This window comes from Ursus americanus, chromosome 5 (assembly GCF_024610735.1).
Source record: "Ursus americanus isolate L20-20 chromosome 5, mUrsAme1.1.p, whole genome shotgun sequence".
Taxonomy (NCBI): domain Eukaryota; kingdom Metazoa; phylum Chordata; class Mammalia; order Carnivora; family Ursidae; genus Ursus; species Ursus americanus.
In genome coordinates, this window is record NC_142131.1 from 25,487,435 (window position 1) to 25,509,558 (window position 22,124).

Consider the following 22,124-nt stretch of genomic DNA (forward strand, 5'->3'; position numbering starts at 1 on the left):
AACACCAGGGATACAGAAGTAAAAGAGACATAATCCCTGTCTCAAGTTGTCATCTGTCCTACGGAAATGGTGTATTCTCAGTAGGAATTTCATAGGACTTAATTTAGCTCATGTTTTCCTGGATGCCCAGAAGGACCTGGGGCAATTTCTGAGCACAGGGAAAGAGTTAAAGGTAAATGTCAAAAGGGAACAAGAAAGGGAAAGATACTAAAAGAGGTTCCTTCTGGAACCAGCCTTATCGGCATCACCACATTACCCTAGGACCAGCCCTAACCATAAGTGAGGTAACTGAAATTTTTAGCCACGTGAGGGATGTAAGCCTATTGGTAAAATGCAGATTCATCCGTGGTGGCTTGGCTCTTGTCTTGGAAACAATAGAAACATAATGCTTCTCTATGCATTCATGCTCTTTAATATGTTTACCCCAAATCCTCGCAATGAAGAGAGGCTTCTTCCTTTCCATTTTCATTGACCAGATGAACTCAGAATCGTCTGGGGTTTGCATCGCACAATGTCTCCAATGAAACAGAGGTAGATGAAAGTAAAATACATCCTGTACCTCCTGCCAAGTTAGAATACAGGCCCAGATTGGGGCCAGATGTGTAAATCATGCCAAATCATATTTTACCCTTCCAGAGCTCCGCTCCTCTGAGACACTTAGAAACAGGAGCAGGTAGATGTTGACTGCTAAAAAACCTTTTCCCTGAGATATAAGCAAGGATTTTAGACTCAAGGAGAAAACATGAATTTTCTGGTGCTGGGCATTAGATTTGCCCTTGGCAAAGCATTTAGGACGGCTTGGAAAAAGTCAAAAGACTTGTTAGGCATCAAAACCTCAGAACAATGCTTTAATGATTTAAGTGTAAATGAATCTTCGACACATCTGGATTAAATTTCCCTTACAAGGCACATGCTAAAACACTGAAGAAAAATGTTTCTGACAAGCCACATGTTCAGTTCACCAAATGAGAGCAAACTATGTGATAGATCATCTATGAGGCCCAACTGTGTGCCATCCCACAGGACACGTGCTGCCCACAGGTGGATGCATCTCAGGCTCTCACCCAATAAATGAGAGTGGGAAAATGGATATCTATATGGAAAAGAATGAAACTGAACTCTTATCTTATGTCATACACAAATACACAAAAACCAACTCAGATGGATTAAAAATTTAAACATAAGACCTAAAACTAAATACTATATTTAGAAAATTCTAAAGACTCTACCAAGAAACTACTAGAACTGATAAATGAATTCAGTAAGGTGGCAGAATACAAAATCAATTGTTCAGAAATCTGTTGCATTTCTATACACTAATAATGAAGCAACAGAAAGAGAAATTAAGAAAACAATCCTATTTAGAATTGCACCAAAGATAAAATAAAATTTAAAAATAAGATAAAATGCCTAGGAATAAACTTAATCAAAGAGGTGAAAGAACTGTACTCTAAAAATTATAAAACACTGATGAAGGAAACTGAAGATGTCACAAAGAGATAGAAAGACATCCTATGCTCATGGATTAGAAGAACAAATATTGTTAAAATGTCTATACCACCCAAAGCAATCTACACATTCAGTGTAATCCTACCAAAATACCAACAGCACTTTTCACAGAACTAGAACAAACAACTCTGAAATTTGTATGAAATGAACCACAAAAGACCCCTAACAGCCAAAGCCATCTGAAAAAGGAAAAAAAAAAAAAAAAAAAAAAAAAAAGCTGGAAGCATCACAATTCTGGACTTCAAGTTACATTACAAAGCTGTAGTAATCAAAACAGTGTGGTACTGGCACAAAAACAGACACATAGATCAATAGAACAGAATAGAAAGCCCAGAAATAAACCCACAATTACATGGTCAATTAATCTTCAACAAAATAGGCAAGAATATGCAGTGGGAAAAAGACAGTCTCTTCAACAAATGGTGTTGGGAACACTGGACAGCTAAATACAAAAAAACAAAAACAAAAACAAAAAAACGGGATCACTTTCTTACACCATACACAGAAATAAACTAAAAATGGATTAAAAACCTAAATATGAGACCTGAAACCATAAAAATCCTAGAAGAGAGCACAGGCATTAATTTCTCTGACATCAACAATAATATCTTTCTAGATACGTCTCCTGAAGAAAGGGAGACAAAAGCAAAAATAAACTATTGGGACTACATCAAAATAAATAGCTCCTGCACAGCAAAGGAAACAAGCAAAAAAACTAAAAGACAACTTACTACTAAAAGAATGGGAGAAGATATTTGTAAATGACATATCCAACAAAGGTTTATACCCAAAATATATTAAAAATTTGATAAAACACAAGACCAAAGAAACAAATAATCCAATTAAAAAATGGGCTAGAAGACATGAACATTTCTCCAAAGAAGGCAACCAGATGGCCAACAGACACATGAATAGATGCTCAACATTGCTCAGCATCAGGGAAATACAAACCAAAACCACAATGAGATATCACCTCATACCTGTCAGAATGGCTAAAATCAAAAACACAAGAAACAACAAGTGTTGGTGAGGATATGGAGAAATAGGAACCCCCTTGTGCACTGCTGGTGGGAATGCAAACTGGTGCAGCCACTGTGGAAGATAATATGGAGATTACTCAAAAAATTAAAAAATAGAACTACCCTATAATCCAGTAATCACACTACTGGGTAGAGTTACCCAAAGAATATAAAAACACTTATTAAAAGGATATATGCACCCCTATGTTTATTGTAGCATTGTGTACAATAGCTAAATTACAGAAGCACCCTCAGTCCATTGATAGAAAAATGGATAAAGAAGATATGGTATATACACACACACACACACACACACACACACAATGGAACATTATTCAGCCATAAAAAGGATGAAATCTTGCCATTTGCAACAACATGGATGGATCTAGAGAGTATAAGGCTAAGCAAAATAAATCAGTCAGAGAAAGACAAATACCATATGATTTCACTCATATGTAGAATTTAACATACAAAACAAATGAACAAAGGGTAAAAAAAGAGATAAGCCAAAAAACAGATTCTTAACTATAGAGAACAAATTGATGGTTGCCAGAGGGGAGGGGGGAGTGGGGATAGGGGAAACATGTGAAGGGGATTAGAAGTACACTTATCTTAAAGAGCACTAAGTAATATATGGAATTGTTGAATCACTACATTGTACACCTGAAACAAATATAACTCTGTATATTAATTACAATGGAATTAAAATTATAAAAATGGCTTAAAAATCTAAACATAAGACCTAAAACCATAAAACTCCTAGAAAGAAGCACAGGGAAAAAGCTGCTTGACATCAGTTTTAGTGATGATTTTTTGGATTTGAGGTGAAAAGCAAAAGCAACAAAAGTAAAAGTAAACAAATGGAATTATATCAAACTAAAAAGATTCTGCACAGCAAAAGAAACAATCAACAAAATGAAAAGGCAACCCATGCAATGGAAGAAAATACTTGCAAACCATGTACCTGGTAAGAGGTTAGTATCCAAAATATATAAAGAACTCCTACAACTCAACAGCAAAAACAAACAAACAAACAAAAAACAGTAACAATAACAAATAAACAGATTAAAAAGTGGGCAAAAACATAGATATTTTTCCAAAGAAGACATATAAATGGCCCACACATACGTAATAAGGTACTTAACATCACTAATCATCAAATAAATGCAAATCAAAACCATAATGAAATATCATCTCACACCTATTAGGATGATTATTACCAAAAAGTCAAACTGTTAACAAGTTCTGGTAAAGAAAGGGAACCCTTTTACACTGTTGATGGGAGAGTATACTGGTATAGCCTTCATGGAAATAGTACTGAGATTCCTCAAAAAATTAAAAATAGAACTACCATATAATCCAGCAATTCCACTTCTGGGTATATATCCAAAGGAAATAAAATCACTATCTCAAAGAGATATCTGCACTCCCATGACATGGGAATTATTTACAATAGACAAGATATGGAAACAACCTAGGTGTCAACAGATGAATGGATAAAGAAAATGTAATACACACACACACACACACACAGAATGGAATATTATTCAAACTGAAAAAAAGAAAGAAATGCAACAACATGGATGAACTGGAAGACATTATGCTAAGTGAAATAAGCCACATAGAGAAAGCCAAATACTGCCTGGTACCACTTATAAGTAGAATCTAAAAAAGTTGAACAGAACTTTTTTTACAGAAGCAGAGAGAATCGTGGTTATCACAGGCTGAGGGGTGGAGATATGGGGAGATGTTGGTCAAAGGGTACAAAGGTTCAGTTATAAGATGGGTAAGTTTGGAGACATAATGTACAGCATGATGACTATCATTAATGGTAATGAATTGTATACTTGAAATTTGCTAAAAGAATAGATCTTAAGTATTTTCACCACACACACACACACACACACACACACACACACACACACGTAATCATCTCACAATATATATGTATATCAAATTAACCCACTGAACTTTAAATATATACTTTTTATTTGTCTATCATACCTGAATAAATTTGAAAAAACAGTGGGGGTCTAATAGGGCAAAACATGAATGGGAAGAAAGGAAAGTAAAGGAAACAGAACAAAACACACGTGTGTGCACACACACACACACACACACATGCACACACACACAAACCCAAAAACCTACGGGCTATGAGCCACAGACTTGTGAATCCTGCTTTTGGTTTGATGGATACTAGCATGGACTCCTTGGCAAGGGAAAACTCAACATTTTGAAAACTGATCAGTCTAGGTTCAGCCTGGGACAAAAGCTAACACTCCCTTATTGAAAAACTACAGATACAGCCTAAGGGCTGCCACAAAAGTTTAAAATCTATAACTTTGTGACATCATAGTTTGTGCACACAAAAGTCTGCCAGAAATGTCTGAGTCCAAAAGACCAAGAGAGAACAAAATTTTCTGGGAAAAAATAATTAAGTTTTAGGTTTGTGTGAATCCACAATAATCCTCAGTAGATAAAGATAGTCAACTTTAGAAGACAGAAACCAAGGTTTCTTTCAAAAGTAGCAATAAGGCTGACAGATTCCAAACCTGGCTGATTAAATCCATTCATCTAAATCTCAATCTGAGTGAAGCTGGGAAATGTGGTGCCATGAGGTTTACAGACTACTGAGGAGACAGAACAGCTGCAGAACTGTTCTGTTGTTCTTCAAAATTAATGTTCAGTACATTTTTCCAACCACATATAAAAGCTATGAAAATTAGAAAATGCAATAAGAAAAAAAAGTCAGCAATCATTACATATTAAATGGGTTTACTGTCTCACCTTTGGATTCAGTCTTTTATTTTTACATCTTCTGGAAAAGGTAATTTTAACTATTACTAATCCCTCACAGTCTGCCCTAAGAATTTCTATGCTAGTTTGTGTGCAAAAAGGAAGGGAGAGAGGGAAAGAGGGAGGGAGAGAAGAAAAAGGGGAGGGAGGGAGGAGGAGAAACATGCCAAATTTGGAGCATTTGAGGAATTACAAGTGATTGGACTGGGTATACAGGGCTTTATCATTAGACTGTGTACTTGAAAGTCAGAAGATGAAAAATGTAGGAAAAAGCTGAGTAAAGACATAAAACGCAACTAAGAATGGTTTATTATAGGATATAATCATTCTTATGGAATGAACTGGAAGGGGGTTTTAGATGGAAGAAAGGGTGAGGAAATCCCAGCTAATTAATTTAGATATATATATTTTTTAAAGTTTACAGTTTCCCCACTAAATGTCAAATTTTAAACTGCCCACACTTTTCCCAAACTATTTTATTTCATGTTGCATCATTTGGTGAATTTAATCAGTTCCATAAAGGAAACAGAAATGATGGCCAAATGAAAATATAAACTTCAAGAGCTTGGGGATCATCACGGAGGAGCCCTGCTTCTTCCCAGTAAGGCTGCTCAGCTGAGGGCTCTGGATAGAATGAGAATCTCTTCTGAACTTACATAACCTTAAGTCAAAAGATGAAAAGTGGCTAATAGGAGAAAGTCAGGTTGAAAAGGACAAGCTCTCACTAATTACTCAGCCAAAGTTTTTGTAGGAAGTAGCAATAAAGGTTTCATGTATTTCACACTTTTCCCTAGGACAGGTTTTACCAAATTTTAGAAAAGACACATGGAAAGATGTCTTTCTGGGCCCTAACTTAAATCTCATTTTCAATTCGTATTTTTAGACGTCGAGTCCTGTGGTTGGCATTACAGAAGTGTTTCTGGAGGGTGGCCATGTTGCTGATGATTTTTAATGGATGCCAAAGAAGAAAAAAACTTTCCAACTTGGAAGGAATAATTTAGGCCAGAGAAGAAAGAACAAGGCAGTCTAAACACAAACCATCTATGTAAAACAAATGCAGCCATGCCGAAACAATAGTTTGTACTTCAGACCAAAAAAATATTGTGATACTCTTGTGGGTTACAGAGAATCATATAAGAAATATTATAGAAATGATCCTTTTTGGTACTGGGAAAAATTAGACCATTTGCCTCAAACATTGTGCTGTGTTTAGAGACCCATTCCTAGCCCCAAAGCCTTTTTCCTTGCCAAACTAAAGCAGATAGATACATGAGCAGGAGGCGGTGGGGACCAGCCTTTGGACACTTAAGGATTAAGTAATGGCAATATCACACAAGGAAGTCCAAAGATCCGGGGTCTAGTTCGAAATCTGCTACTTTGCTAAGTATGAACCATTAGTAGGTACCCATCTGAGCCTCTATTTCTCATTAATAAAAATGGGATGATAATTCTTGCTCTTTCAATGTCCTTGGGAGGATCCAGTACCATACCAATTGCAAGGTGATAGTAAATTTGGGGACTAGTAATAAGCCCTTATAACTTGAACCTCTTAAGAAGAAAACATGTTTTTTCTTAAAGAAAGCAAGATGGAGATTTAACTTTTCAACTAATTGTAGCACAACAAGTAGGAGAGGTATCCTAGAGTATCATCTAATGTTTAAGAACCACAAGATAGGAAAAGTGAAACTTCAATTTGATTTTTGGACAGAGTTAAAGGAAGTCTCTTTGGTGCCCAAGGCACTGACAGGGGTCGATTCAGCATTTAGGCATGCTCACAAGCACTTCTGATGCATACAGCATCACTCAATGCCATGTCACAGATGATACAGGGGGTCTTACTAGACTCCCAGTCAACCTGAATCTTTCTCAGACTCCACCCTCCTCGGTCTCACTTGGACAAAGCTCTCAAAAAAAATTTCAGCTTATCTGACTCCAACAGGGTGTTGAGTTCCTCATGTCAGAGCTCTAGAAGTAAGACACTATTCTTAGCTGGGCTAACTTGGGAAATATTTAGCAGTGGTTGTTAGCTATTCTCGGAATGACACTGAATTTGGATGGGATCAGGTTGACGCCTCCTCTAGAAGAATGTCTGTTCAGTTAGGGAATGGAGCATGGGGAGTATTCTAATATTCAGTTAGAATATTTTAGGCCATCTTGTGGGTAAACAGACATTCCTGCAAGCCAACTCGTCAACATAATTCACCCATGGCTCTGAGTGTTCTCATGAAAGGTAAGGGGTACTTCTAGTCAGCACTACCCTAACCATCATGGTAATTGGTTAAATTCATATCTTCCACTGATAAAAGTCAGAAACTTTAGATGCAAGGAGAGTCATTGGACACCTTCTCAAAACACATCCCAGGGATCCCCTTGAACAGTTGACCATAATTCTTGGCACCCAAAACTGGCATCAGTGCATGGCCTACCCTAGAAATCACATGTAGATAAACTCAACCAGGAAACCAGAATGAGAGACTGAAAGAAGCGAAAAACAAACTTAGGGCTCAGTTTATATCTGAAGGCAGAGTAACATGTAGGCAAATTTTGCTTACTTGACAAATTTACATAGAGTGGGCTCTGGACATGAAAAATAGTAAATCACAGTCCATTTCTAGGCTTTCATATGTTCACAGTACATATCCAACCTTTTGTATTCCCTCTGTTCAAGAAGGCTTATCTATAAAAGTCCTTCATAAATGCACTTCCAATCATTGGGTCATTTAATCTAGATGAATACAGGAGTTAATAACTGTAAAGCACTTAGAAAAATCCCCGGCACACAGCACTTTCTATAAAATGTTTGTTAAATAAAAAATTTAAGAATTTAGTACATCCATTTTTAAACAAGTCAACAAAATTACAAACTTCTTGGAGGTTTTTAAAGAATTCCCTACAGTTCTATCAAAGTTCTGGGGACATACCACACATGTAATAAACACTACACTATAATGGACTCATTTCAAATATTTATTAAATATCTGTCAGGTTATTCAAAATGAATTGAACACTTTAAAAAATTTATTGTTCAGTATCTAAGTTGTATGTGAACAGGCAGTCAAACCAATTTGTAAGGAAGCCACTGCAGTTTCTTAACTCTTGCAGATGCTCATTATGTATCCTGCATGTCACCTGGCAAGCCTCAATCCTGCATCTCACTCATCTCAGAACCTGTGTGGCAGCACACCGTCAATGCGGAAACGGCAGCCTTGACGTGGTCCTTCATGGCCTCAGATGTGAGCAGATGAAGTGGTCAGAAGACAAGGTTCTTGACATACCCCCATAAGAAGAAGTCACACGGTGTGTGATCTGAGGGGTCAGGGAGCCACTGCTCCTGAAATGGGTATGGAGGAAGCTCTATGTGGAACCACATGCTAGAGCCCTTGATCCCTGACAGTGTTACCTACTAGATGAGCTAAAATAGTCCTCCTCTTGAAGGAACTTTACTCTAAGTCTTAAATGTTATTACTCTTTCTCCTTCTCAGCATTCTTACCCTATTTAAAGTACCCCATTCCTTCTGGGAAAAAATTACATATATATATATTTGGAATATATACATATATATTACATATGTGTTTGTAATATATGTATATATAATGTTATACATAGTATATAGATATACTATAATAGATTGAAGCAGATAATGAGCTCCTTATGCTCATATTTTCACATTTAATTCTTCTACTCACTTGTTTCTTTGAAACATTTCTTACTTTCCCCATTTGAATTGCTCCTTTCTGGAACTTCTCTCTGTCCATCTGCTCTTCTTGGGAATCAAGGTCCAGGTTAAAAGAGTCATTTTCTGGGGCACCTGGGTGGCTCGGTTGGTTAAACATCCAACTCTTGATTTCGGCTCAGGTCATGATCTCAGGGTCATGGGATCGAGCTCAACAGGGAGTCTGCTTCTCTCTCTCTCTTTCTCTCCCTCTGCCCCGCCCCCCACTCACAAGCAGTCTCGTACTCTCTCTCCTCTCTCTCTTTAAAATAAATAACTCTTAAAAAAATTAAAATTTTTAAAAAAGAGTCATTTTCTCAGTACATATAGTTTGCCATTTATCAGTGTCCACAAGAGCACCAGCTCTGTGTCCAGTTCATCAGGTTATCCTGCCTTCCCTCTTCCTCAGATGAACTACATTTTCCAAAAATTATCTCCCAAGCTTCAGACTCTGCTGTCTCCCTGTGCTCACTGACACTGCAAGGCTCTCCTAATACACCTCTTTACCCAGTGTCAGTTATATATTTCTGACATTTTTCACCAAAATATTTCCAAAGATGTTCAATAAGCCTGCACCTCAAAACTTCTTTAATGCCTGAAACATCTCTCCATAGTGGGGTGAACATCAATATAGTCTCAGCTCTTGATTCTCAGTCTGTTTTCACTCATGGATCAGAAAACCCACACAGTTTAACACATCCATAACTCACTTCATAGGTAGGTGATAGTTCATCAAATCTTAAAAAGAATTTTTCACTAAAATCTATTCAAATAATCTATCGCTACTCTCTTTAGTCCCATAACAAATCTCCTGCACCAAGGATGGTACTCAGCATGTCCAAATGAGTTGCTCACTTAGAAACACAAGTATGTGCAAGATTATTATCCACTCCTTTAGTGGCAAGCCCAGGAAATTCCAGAGATGAGAGAGGGGTTACCACATGAATTCCCTTCAGAAAACGGACTTCCTTTATTTCATTGGCCTCAAGGAATCTCTTTTACTCCTCATTCCATGCAATAAAGAATCTAGAGGAAACACATTTTTTAGGCAAGGAAAAAAAATGCAAGACCTCCAAACAAAAGACCTCCGAAGTATTTTTCGGGGGTTCATATTTCCCAAACTGGTGCTGACTTTCCTTCAATCACTGAAAGGAAAGGAGATTTGAGCTTTGCATTTCCTTAATCTGAACATAACCATCACCTTCATAGTATGCCTTGCACACATATAGCCACCCTTACCCTTCAAGGAAAATAAACCCATTCCTACCAGCAGCAGCTACCTACGTTTCCATTCACATTGCTGCCATGTTCCCTTTCCCAGCCCTCTGCTCTCCAGGTGCAAGGGTGTGACAGAGAAACAGGAAGACTTTCATCACCTTGACTTCCACCAAAATTATAGATTCCATATTATAACTGAATGGTTGTCAGATTCATGGATTGTCAATATTCTCAAGGTAACTGGAGATTAGATGCTGGATAAATGTTACTTACTATTCCATCAGACTCTAAGCAAGGCCCGTATCTAAATTTTCTCATCAGTGTGTCTCACCACCTACCGGAGTGTAGCACATAATAAGTGCTTAATATATATTTGTTGAAAAAATGAACAAATAAATGAGTGAATGAATGAATGAATGAGAGATCACTTATTCTAAATATCTATTTTAAGGGTGACAAATGCTACATAGCATTAATAACAGACATTTCATATTTGCTTTGTCTTACAGCATTTGTAGTCTTAAATAATATAAAACTAATTTAAATGACTTGCCCAGTTTCTCACACTTCTAATACCAACTTTTTAGTGCTCCTAAACTCAAAAAAAAAAAAAAAAAAAAAAAAGCAAAAAGCTGCAGTTGAGAAATCAGCTCCAGCAACAAATTATTAAATATAATAATAGGGCCATGTGACTCTATATGAACTTACAAGCACAGAGCCTGAAATCAAAAGTATGTGTGGTATGTTAATAAAATATATGAATATTAATAAAATATGTACTATAATTTTAGATAGTCACTGTAATTTGGATGCTGTTTTGCTACTCAGGCATTTGATAATCCCTGACTGCATAATCAGTATCACCTTGACATTAATAAGAGAACGCCAAGCTGATGACAGTTGTGCTAATTGATCAATGTGTGCTGATGAACATTTTGCTAGCTGTTCAATATTGATAATTCGTTTCAAATTAGCTATAAGTGAAACAGATATATCTAGTTCAAAATTGCAAGTTTGGGTTCTATATCCACTAAAGAGGAAAGTAGAGAATTTCAGCAATTATCCAGACATTTCAAAAGAGGACTGTATTTTGCTTAGTCCACTACATATCTCATACAAAACTAAGGGGTGGTTTTGTTTCATATGGTCTGGGAAACAGCCCCAGTTTTCTCCTGAAGAGCTGATAGTTATATGAAGTGAGTAATCTCTAGTACATGAAAAGCCTTAGTTTTCGTGTGATTCACTGGTCTCCTATGCATCGCATTTATTACAAAATAGGCTGTATTTTTTTGTATTACTAACTAAAAATTAAAAAGCACATATAATGAATACATAGATCTAGAGAGAGGAAGGAAGTAGCACTATTTTTTTACCCAAATATTGCCTAATAAATATTATTTCCTTGACTCTAAATACAAACAAATCTAACTAGATACAAAATGCCTTACTCTATTGTTAATTGTCACATGGGCTTTAAGATGTCCACCACCCACATCTTGGAGATAAGGTCTGCTTCATCCTGCTCTGAATCAAGTACCAGCTGATGAAAAGCAATGAATCATTAACTTAGTTTCCTCTGAGTAAGGAAGAAACAGATTGTGTGTGTTAATCCATCCATTTAAAAGGGAAACATTCTGAAAATGTTTAAAAGGAACCTTGGATCCCAAAACACATAAATGCCGATTTGGGGGAATCATTTATAGGAAAAGACTGGGTGTGTCTACATTTTCCTTACCGATGACTGCAAGCAATTAAATAATTTAATTGGCAAAACTTATTAGTAGGACAGAACTGGAAACAAATTTATTTATTCTGACAAGTTTTCTGTTAGAGATATCTAGAAACAACTGATGTCTCTTGGAAAGGACTAAAGACAACGCCCTCTTTGGCAATCAACTGTGTTTCCTTCGGTTTGATTTTCCCTGGTTTTCCATGGGCAAACAGAATTTGCTTAAAGACACCTCTCCCTGATCCACCCAGTATTCTCCATGAGAATCAGAGCTCCCTATTTGGTGAGGACTCTGGTTTCCTACAGCAATTGAGGATGATAGCCTGAGACCTCTGAGGCCTGTTCCTCCAGGGCATTGGGCACCTGAGTAAATGAACCATAGAAAAAGAAAATGTTTTCCATTACCGAAAGCAAATACAGAAGAGTGGAAGAAAAGAGAAACCCTTGGTTCTGAGGTTGTAGAGGTTGGTTGTAAGACCATCTGCTGCCTTGTAAAGAGCACATTACGGAGGACACAATTTTTTTGTCTCAGTGGCCATCGCACAAACCCTACACTGTAAAATCCCCAAGAAGCTGGGAGGATGAGAACACAGTGCAGAAGACTAATTCAGCTTCAATTGTGACATTCAAACAAAGAAATGTGGCTGTTTGGGAGAACTCTCCTGACTACAAAGGAACCATCTGGGACTAATTATGATATCCAGCCTTATTTAAAACAATCATTTCATTTTGTATTTTGAGTTCCTCTAATGTAGTTAACAAAGGTTTCTCATATCCCTACTATATATATATATATATATATATATATATATATATATATATATATAATTTCATAATCATATATCTCCAAAGGTTTGCAGAGTTGTGTCAAGATTACTGCTATGAATGGCAGAGAGCTGCAAAATTCTCCAGGATTTTTTAAAACTGTAAGTCATTTTCTAAAACTTCTTCAACAGATAACAATAGTTTCAGAACAATTAATGGCTGACATCATTGGAGCACCACATCTGGACACCACGAGCGCAATGCACTCTTGTCCCTGCAAGCATGTGAGTTCTTTGCATTCAGGAAATATTACAGATCCAGAATAAGTGAGGCCATGTCCCTCTGCTCTACTGAAAACCCTTGTGGGAGCCAAGAGGCCACAGGGAGCATGTATATCGTCTCCTCTCCCAAAGGGTCAGAGACTGAACCAGATGAAATAAATCCTTTCTCTTACAGGCTACTGGCTAGAAGTAGATGGTTCTGTGGTGGCATTCTTCCCATTCAGCTACATTTCAAATCTTCCATTTTTGAGAGAGTAACTTTAAAGAGGCTTCCGAATTCTCTGAAATCTACTTTTTCCAGTTATTAACTGAAAACTGAATTTGGAAAGGAGGTAACATGAATTTTGGTGGACGATCATCTCTTAAATCATAAGGAAAGACAAGATGCCTTACCAGAGGAGTAGAAAGGCTGTCCTCTTCTTTCACTACAGAGTGGTTTCCTTTTCCCACAAGAGAGCTGTAGTCAACATGCTGAGAAAATCTAATGACCATGAGATTTGTGAATAAGTCTTTGATTCTACCTTTCTTTCCTGTTGGCCATTTTTCTACCCCAGAATCTGGCTGAGCCAGCAGGAGAGAGAAGAACAACTTGACCACTTGTGGATCTCTGGCAGGTTTAATGAAGAACAAGGTTCAACTTAATTTCTAAAATAAATTTTTCAAATAGTATTTGGTACAAACTCAGTCTGTTCTCCATTACCACAGATACCAGGAATTAACTGTAATTTTGCTTCTATTTGATTCCCCGTAGGGACAAAACCACACTTTTAATGCCAACACATGCACATTCTAACATTACAGTAAACGTTTTTCTGACGCATTTGCAGATTCACACAAAAAAAGAAAGATAAACTGAAACATTTGGCAAAGGCTTAGTCACTTCACTGAGAATCAATAATATTTCAGAAAATGGTGCAACGTAGAAATTACTAAATCTATTCTTTAAAAACCCTCAGGTTAGAGTTTGAATTATTAGAAAAAGAAATAAATGCAAATTGTTTATTGTTTTCACATGTACAGTAAATTCAGAAAATTGTACTTCTTCAGAGAACCATATGGGAGAGAGAGACTTTCTTTTCATCAGGAGTGGTTTTGCTTGTTGTGCCAAGAGCTAAAAAGATGTTTTTAATAGCTAAAGCCAGTTTGTTATACAATCTGTCTGGATTTTGCTTATAAGAGAGACGAAGATCCCTTGGGTAGGAAATAGAGGGCGATAAGGGAGTTGTCTGAGATGATAGAAAAGTTGTGTAAAAAAACACAATCCAAGGGAAGAATCTTTAACTCCCGGTTGATAGAAAAAATGGTTTGCATATTTCACTGAGGAGCCATGGGAGCTTGGTGAGGCTCCTTTTGTAAATGTGACCATGTAGTGTATGAGAGGGAATGGGGCAATGAACTGGGTGTTGCAAACATGTCTCCCAAATACTCCAGGTGGGTATAAGTGAAGGATTCACCCAACAACAACTTAAGAGGGCCTCAGAGAACACAACTGCTCTTTGAGAATAACTTTGGACCGAGGGAGGGCCAGAACCCTACCTCAGAGGCTAAGAAAAAAGCATTCTCAGAGATGAAAGTCATGTTAGGAGGATCACATAGACATGTTTCACTAGACCTGTGTTAAAAAAAAAACCAAAAAACAATAACAAAAAAACCCCACATCAATGTTAACTAACTGGAATTTAAAATCTGGAAACTAAAAACAACAACAAAATTAAATTAAATTAAAAATAAGATTAAAAAAACATCAAAAACTAGTGCCATACCATGATGAAGTTTTCATGGTCCATCATGAAACAAGAAAATTAAGGAAAGTATAGTGCATTTTTCATAAAGTTAAAGAAATGTATTGTAAAGGCTAATCTTTTTTTATAAGATTATAGCCTTTCTATAGTTCTCAAGTTAAAATATGCTTTAATATACTATACTGAACCACAGGAAATTGCCAATATTTAACTGTTTTTGACCTACAAAAATGGCAATTTCCTGGGTTTCAATCCAACATTAAATGATGATGACTGAATTGAATATGGGAGCTTGTAATGACCTTATGTGGCAAAATATAGACCTGGTAACCATATGTCACTACTCAGATTTGTTTTTGAAAAATGTCGGGTCCATACAATCCATGTAACTATAAATTGCCACTAGAGAGTGTCTCAACTAGCAGCCTTTTAGATTTTGACTGTTATAAAACAAAACAAAAACAGAATTTAAAAACAAAAAAAGACAGACCCAGATGCTGAATAGAACATTATAGCATTGGAAGCTAGCTTTATATGAAGGAGAGGCAGGAACTACTAAATCTTGGGACACCAGAAGTACCATAAATGCATATGAGGCAGGGCACTGGGCTAAGAAAGGTGTTCTAATCCCTGCCCCAGCCTGATCAGGAAATGAAACTGCTGATCATTCTCATTCATATTCCTCCATAGAAGGATGCAGAAGGCCATCCTCCAGTGGAAGGCAAAGGTAAAAATCTACTGGTGACTTGTAGAAAAGGAATTCCAGAAACTCAGGGTGGTGACTCCTGCCAACAGTGGACATTAAGAAGAGCAACTGAATCCCCTGTTTCTTACAAAACATGCCTGCCCAATGTCAACAAAAAGGGTATTTTTATTGGCCCTGCCAATTACCACTCAAGCATACCTAACTGGACCACAGAAGACCAACCGGATTCTCTCTCACTGGGAATTTGAATTTATGGAAAGTGAGCTAGAAGGTCATGAAGACTTGAAGCTGAGGCTGCTGTTTTGGAATAGGCATGCTGAAGCTATGGGCAAGCAGAGAACTGAGAAGAAAAAAAGTAAAGCAAAGGGGCAGAAGTTATAGAAAATCTTACACCAAAGAGAAAGAGGTGGAAAGACAACAGAGCAGAGAAAGAAGTTCCCTTGGTTCCACATTCCGGGTTTAGTCACTCAAGAAGACCTACCTAGGTCTTGGGATCCAGACTCTGGGAATCCATGAGATACCTCTGAGACTAATTTCCTTTTACTTAAGCCAGTGGTGGGGAGTTTCTGAGTCTTAAAAACAAGATTCCTGCTGAATTGTAAGTGATCTATTTAGTGGGAGAAGAAATTGGATTATAACCAGAATGGGCTCAAAGTCATAGCAGCCTGACTATATATTCCTTCTTTTATATCTCTTCTCTTCCATATATGCTTCATCCTCTGCTCTTTCTCTCCTTTTACGTGGCAAGTATGATAATTCAGATGTGGATATAACTCCTAACTTGAAAATGCTTCTAACCTTGACGACAAATAAGTAAGCTTTGGCTGCGTAACAAACCACTCCAAGACCCAGTGACTGAAACAACCATTTTTTAGCTCAGAATTCTGCAGGTGGGCAATTAGGCTGACTTCAGCTTGGCAGTTCTTCAGGTCTCAGCTGGGCTCACTTAGACATTCCTGGTCAGCTGCTGGGTCAGCCGGAGGCTTGCTAGTCTAGCATGGCCTCAGCTCAGATGGCTCATCTCTCTTCCAGGTGGCCTCTCATCCCCCAGCAGGCTCTGCCCCATAACTGTTTACTTGGCAGCTGAAAAGGATTCCAGAAGAGCAAGTGGATGCTTGGGCTCAGAATCGGCCCTGCATCACTTCTGCTGCATTCTATTGGTCAAGGCAAATCATCAGGCTGGGCCAAATTCAAATGCTGGGGAAATACATTCCACTTTTTAAGGGAAGTGATACCACAAGGGACAGAGATGGAGAGAGGGGAATGCTAGTGGCCACTTTGCAAACAATCTACTACAGGAAGCCTCCCCAGCCCCAGGGTGGGGTCTATTCACAAAAGAGATGAGGAGCAGCAGTTTAGTCCATCTCGGCTCAAAGACCCAAGGAGAAGAGCTATTTTCCATTTCCCTACTGTCTTCCTTCTGTCATATACAGAGTCATAGGACACAGAGGACCAAATCCAGGGCATAGATTCACAACGGAGACCTGAGGACTGTGAAGGTTGCAAGACTGGAGGCTAGAAGCTGGAAAAACAGACACAGATGGTTTTAACAGTCTAAGAGAAGACTCCCTCCAAAGAACAGCATTGCAAACACCGTCAGGATATGAGATGGTGCATTCTGACCGTGGCAATTTAAAAGTATCTCTTTTAATGATAAACTTCTAATTATAGGATGAATGAGATCTGGGGATCTAATGTACATATTTATTAAAGCTAAGAATATTGTATTATATACTTGAAAGTTCCTAAGTGATTACACTTTATTTATTCTCACCACACAAAAAATGGTAATTACGTGACATGATGGAGGTGTCAGCTAATACTATGGTGGTAATCATTTTGTAGTATGAAAGAGTATCAAATCAACACATTGTATACTTGAAACTCATGAAATGATGGGGCGCCTGGGTGGCTCAGTGAAGCGTCTGCCTTCGGTTCAGGTCATGTGGGATGGAGCCTCCGGCACCGGGCTCCCTGCTCAGTGGGGGCCTGCTTCTTCCTCTGCCCGCAGCTTCCCCTGCTTGTGCTCTCTCTGACAAATAAGTAAAAATCTTGAAAAAAATAAAGTCATGAAATGTTAGATGCCAATTATATCTCAATAACGAGATATATATATATATATATATATATATATATAATTTTTTTTTTTTTACTGGAGTAAAAAAATCAAAGTACAAAAAAAAGTATCTCTTCTGTGTGCCATTTTAACTAAAATCTGTTGGTGAGAAAGATGGAAGTGCATCTCCCATAAGTACCTCTCCCATACCTGCATGGACTCACAGTCCTTATAGAGCTACTAACACAAACTACTTAGCTCGGCTATCCAGTCCTGAGGAGACCAGCAACACTGCTTTGAGTGATACAGAGGATGGAGCAGCAGGAAATGTGTCACTGTCACATCCACACACCTTCAGAGGAGAACAAACTAGACAAGAGAACTTAGTTATTTCAGTGGGTGGTGGATCCTAAATCATGTCCCTAATATAAGTTTGTATTTGAATGACATAAACCTTTGAAGATTTTGTGATTTGCTGAACCCAACAATAGGAAACATTCATTAATGGACATCAGGGATAAGCAACAAGGAGTCAGAAAATGCCCTGCACATAGACTGGAATTTACCCGATATAATTTGAGAGGCTCCAAAATTCCTAGGCTTAGCCTGCCACAATATTGAAATTTCTACCACTGATTTTTTATGTGGCTAAGACAGCCTGCAAAAAAACTCTATGAAAATATGTGTTTCAAATATATTTGAAAATGTAAGTCACTGCTTCATTAGCAGCTTATCATTTTTTCGCTAGAGTTCAAATCCTAAAAAAAAAAAAAAAAAAAAAAAAAAAGAATTAAAAAGGAAGCCTGCCGAAAAAAATTGATGGGACAGAGGGGCCTCTCAGTAGGGACCTCAAGTAGCCAAGGGTTTACGTAAGGACACAGGGCACAGCAGAAGGGGTAGAAGGAAATTCTTACTATGAGGACCCACTTGCATCCTTTGTAAGTTTGCCTGGAGCCAGTCTTGTGGAGAATGATGGAGACCAGGGAGGGCAGGAGGAACGCACGGGGAGGGAGAGGACTCTGCTCAGACACTTCATTTCCTCTTGGATCCAGCTTCACATCAGAGTTTCCTGTGGCCACTGTGACATACTGCCACTAACTCAGTGGCTTTGAACAATACAGATTTGTTATCCTACAGTTCTGGAGGTCAACAGTCCTAAAATCAAGGTGTCAGCAGGGTTGCATTTCTTCTGGAGGCTCTAGGGGAGAATTTCTTTCCTTGCATTTTCCAACTACTAGAGGCCACCTACATTCTTGCTTCATGGCTGCATCCTTGTATTACTCCAACCTCTACTTCTGTTCTCACATCCATCTCATCCTCTTTCTCCTGTTTCCCTTTTTCTCTTTAAAGAACTTATATGGGGGCACCTGGGTGGCTCAGTCAGTTAAGCATTTGACTCTTGAGTTCAGCTCAGGTCATGATCTCAGGATCATGGAATTGAGCTCCGCATAGGGCTCTAGACTCAGCAGGGAGTCTGCTTCTCTCCTTCTCCCTCTCCCTCTGCCCCTCCCCTCATTTGCACTCTCTCTCTCTAACAAATAAATCTAAATAAATAAATAAATAAATAAATAAATAAATAAATAAATAAATAAAAGAACTCTTATGTTTACATTGAGTCCACCTGGAATAAAACAGGATAATCACCCCATCTCAAAACCCTTAACTTAATCACATCTGCAGAGCCCCTTCTGCCATGAAAGCTAACATATCCACGGGTGTAGGAGTTAGGATTTGGACAACCCTGGATGAGAGGCAACATTCTTCTTACCACAGGGTCCATATCAAACATTCACACACCAAGAGTTTAGGGACTATATTTAGTTCTAGGGGAAGGATATTGGAAAAGCTGCAATGTTGTGAGGTTGTGCATGAAGAGTCAGCTTCAAGTATCAGTGGTGGATAGGGATGTTGTATGGAGACTGTGGGAGGGCCCTATTAGTGAGTCATGATTAGGACCTAGAATTTTTCAGCAGAGCAATCCCATCCTAGATAACTATCTCCTTTTCAGAAACAGCTTTTGGCTTTTTGACTTTCTACTTGACCTTAGTAGAGATAGAACATCTGACCATGGGCCAAGTTACCATGAGACCTGAGGTGCCCATCATGAAGTAGATATTGTCTGACTCACCAAGCCCACAAAGTTAGGCATGCACAGTAGCAGCATTCCAGCCTCAAATAAAACTTGTATAAAGAAAGCAGGCTTAAGCAAGTCTTGGAGGCACAAAGTCAGTTGCATGAGGATATAATCTAGATGCCCATGCCTCCCACTCTCACTAACTGTCGTCTCTCTCTCAACCTATACCTGTGGCCTAATGGACAGTCCTTTGTGAGCAGTTCCTAAGGAAGAAAAAACTCAGGCTTGGTTTACAGATGGTTCTACTTAATATATGCAAGGCACAACCTGAAATTGGGCAGCTACAGAACTACAGCCCCATGCCAGGTTGGCCTTGATGGACAGTGGTAAAGGGAAATCCTCCCTGTAGACAGGGCTTTGGGGACTGTACCTGGCTGTTCATTTTGCCTGGAAGGAAAATACAGCTAAGCTGAACTATGGTTCCCAGAATTAATTTCCCTGTATGTTTCTGGTTAAGGTAAGCTGTATTAGAGAGACCTATTTGCATGAGATTTAGAAGGTGGACGTGAAGGAGCAGCCACATTGTTTTTTAACCTTCACATTGTGGGATCAATGTACATTTGTAGGTCAAGAAAATTATCATTTATCTGCTGGCTCACCTTGTTGGCAGAGGGCAGCACCCAGGCTGGCAGATGCCCTACCTTCTCTCAGATCTTTCTTCAACATCTTCAATTCCTGAGCCATTCATTCGGCTCTCGGCCAGTTTAAACAAAGGGCACTACTGTATCAAAGTTGGAGGCAGTGAACACTGACACAGGACCCGCTCTTCTTCATGGATTCTAGCTTGTCCTTGCTCTCCACTACCTTACATCCATTTTCCCTTCCCCATTGACTGCTATGCTAAACTTCAAGTTTTAGCATCAAAGATGAAGATGGCAAGCTCACAGAGTCTATTTAACCAGTGTCCACCATAGTGTATAAGGTCAAGGCTCTGTAAAAATACACACACACACACACACACACACACACACACACACTCACTTATATAGCTCTCTTCCAGGGTCCTGGAAGGGTTCCTGGCATTATATTCTAATAATTGCATGTTTCTGTAAAAGCTGTAAAAATATGCAATTTTTCAAATGCAGTCAACTAGTCAACTTTCCCTCTACGCCCATTACTGCTTGTCTTAGTTTGGATTTCCTGAGAAGCAGATCCTGAGACAAGGATTTAAACACAAGTAGTTTATTTTGGAGGTAATGACAACATCATTAGGAAACATTCGGGTAGCAAGGAAGACAAGGAAGAGAAGGGAGTTAATAAAGTGAACATTATCAAGCAAGATACCGCAATGGGCAAAAGAGCTAAGTCCTGCTGGGGAGCTCCAGGAAATGGTGTACAACACACTCTAGAAATATCCCAGTCAAGGGGAAAATGAGCTGGGGTATTTATTCACAACTCCTGAGAGTCACTGCATGAAGGCTGCTCCTGGGAGGCATTACATCTTCAGCACTTCCAGCTTGCCATGAACACACGGAAAGCAGCCTTAGAGGGCAGTAACTGGCAATGAGAGATGGGTCAGGATGCAGTAAGGGGCAAAGAAATATGGGTAGGACACTGACAGCATCTGCTACATTTCCAAATTTCTAGTCCAGATCTCTTTATTCTACCCCAGATTCATAAACCAAACTGTCTACCTGGACCTCTATTATAGGATCTGCCTACAGACACCTCGCATCTCAAACTCCTATCCTCTCCTATTTCTCCCTGATTGCAGAAATTGGTATCGCCATCCACCCAGCACCCCAAAGAAAATACCCAACAGACATCTGTGACTTGCCAGCTGGTTCCCAAAACTTACTGAACCAACCTCCTAAATACCTCTTCTTGTTCTTTCCTCTCACCCCACTAAGATTATGTCCTATTATTTTTCATCTAAACTATTCCAATAATCTTCTAAATGGAGTATCTGTCCTATTCTACTCATACTTATCTGCCATGTAATCTCCTTGCTTAAAATCCTCCAAAATCTCCTCAGGAACATTTCCATTACCTCAGGTCAAGGTTCAAAGCCTTTAGTTCAGCACAATGACCTGTTCCCTCAATTATTTCCAGGTTAATCTTTCACTCCTTTAAATACATTATATGTGACTGCCCATAGACATGTATTCACAGTTCTCACACAGTAAAGTCCAGTCTTTGCATATGTGTTTCCTTCTGCCATATCTGTCCTTCTCCGTATTACCTGCCCAGTCAACTCCTACTCATAACAAACATCATTTTCATTGCCATATTGTTCCAGACCTCCCAGGAAGACAGACCATCTCTTAGGCTATGCTCCTGAAACATTAACAATTATAGGACTATAATCACATACCTGTTGGGTTAATAATCAAGGTATCCATGGGAATAGCGTAAGTTCTTTACCTGAAGATCAGAACATACCAGAAGTAATACAAAAAAGAAAGCTACCTAATGGACAAATATAAAATCATTCGTGATAATGCTCAACATTA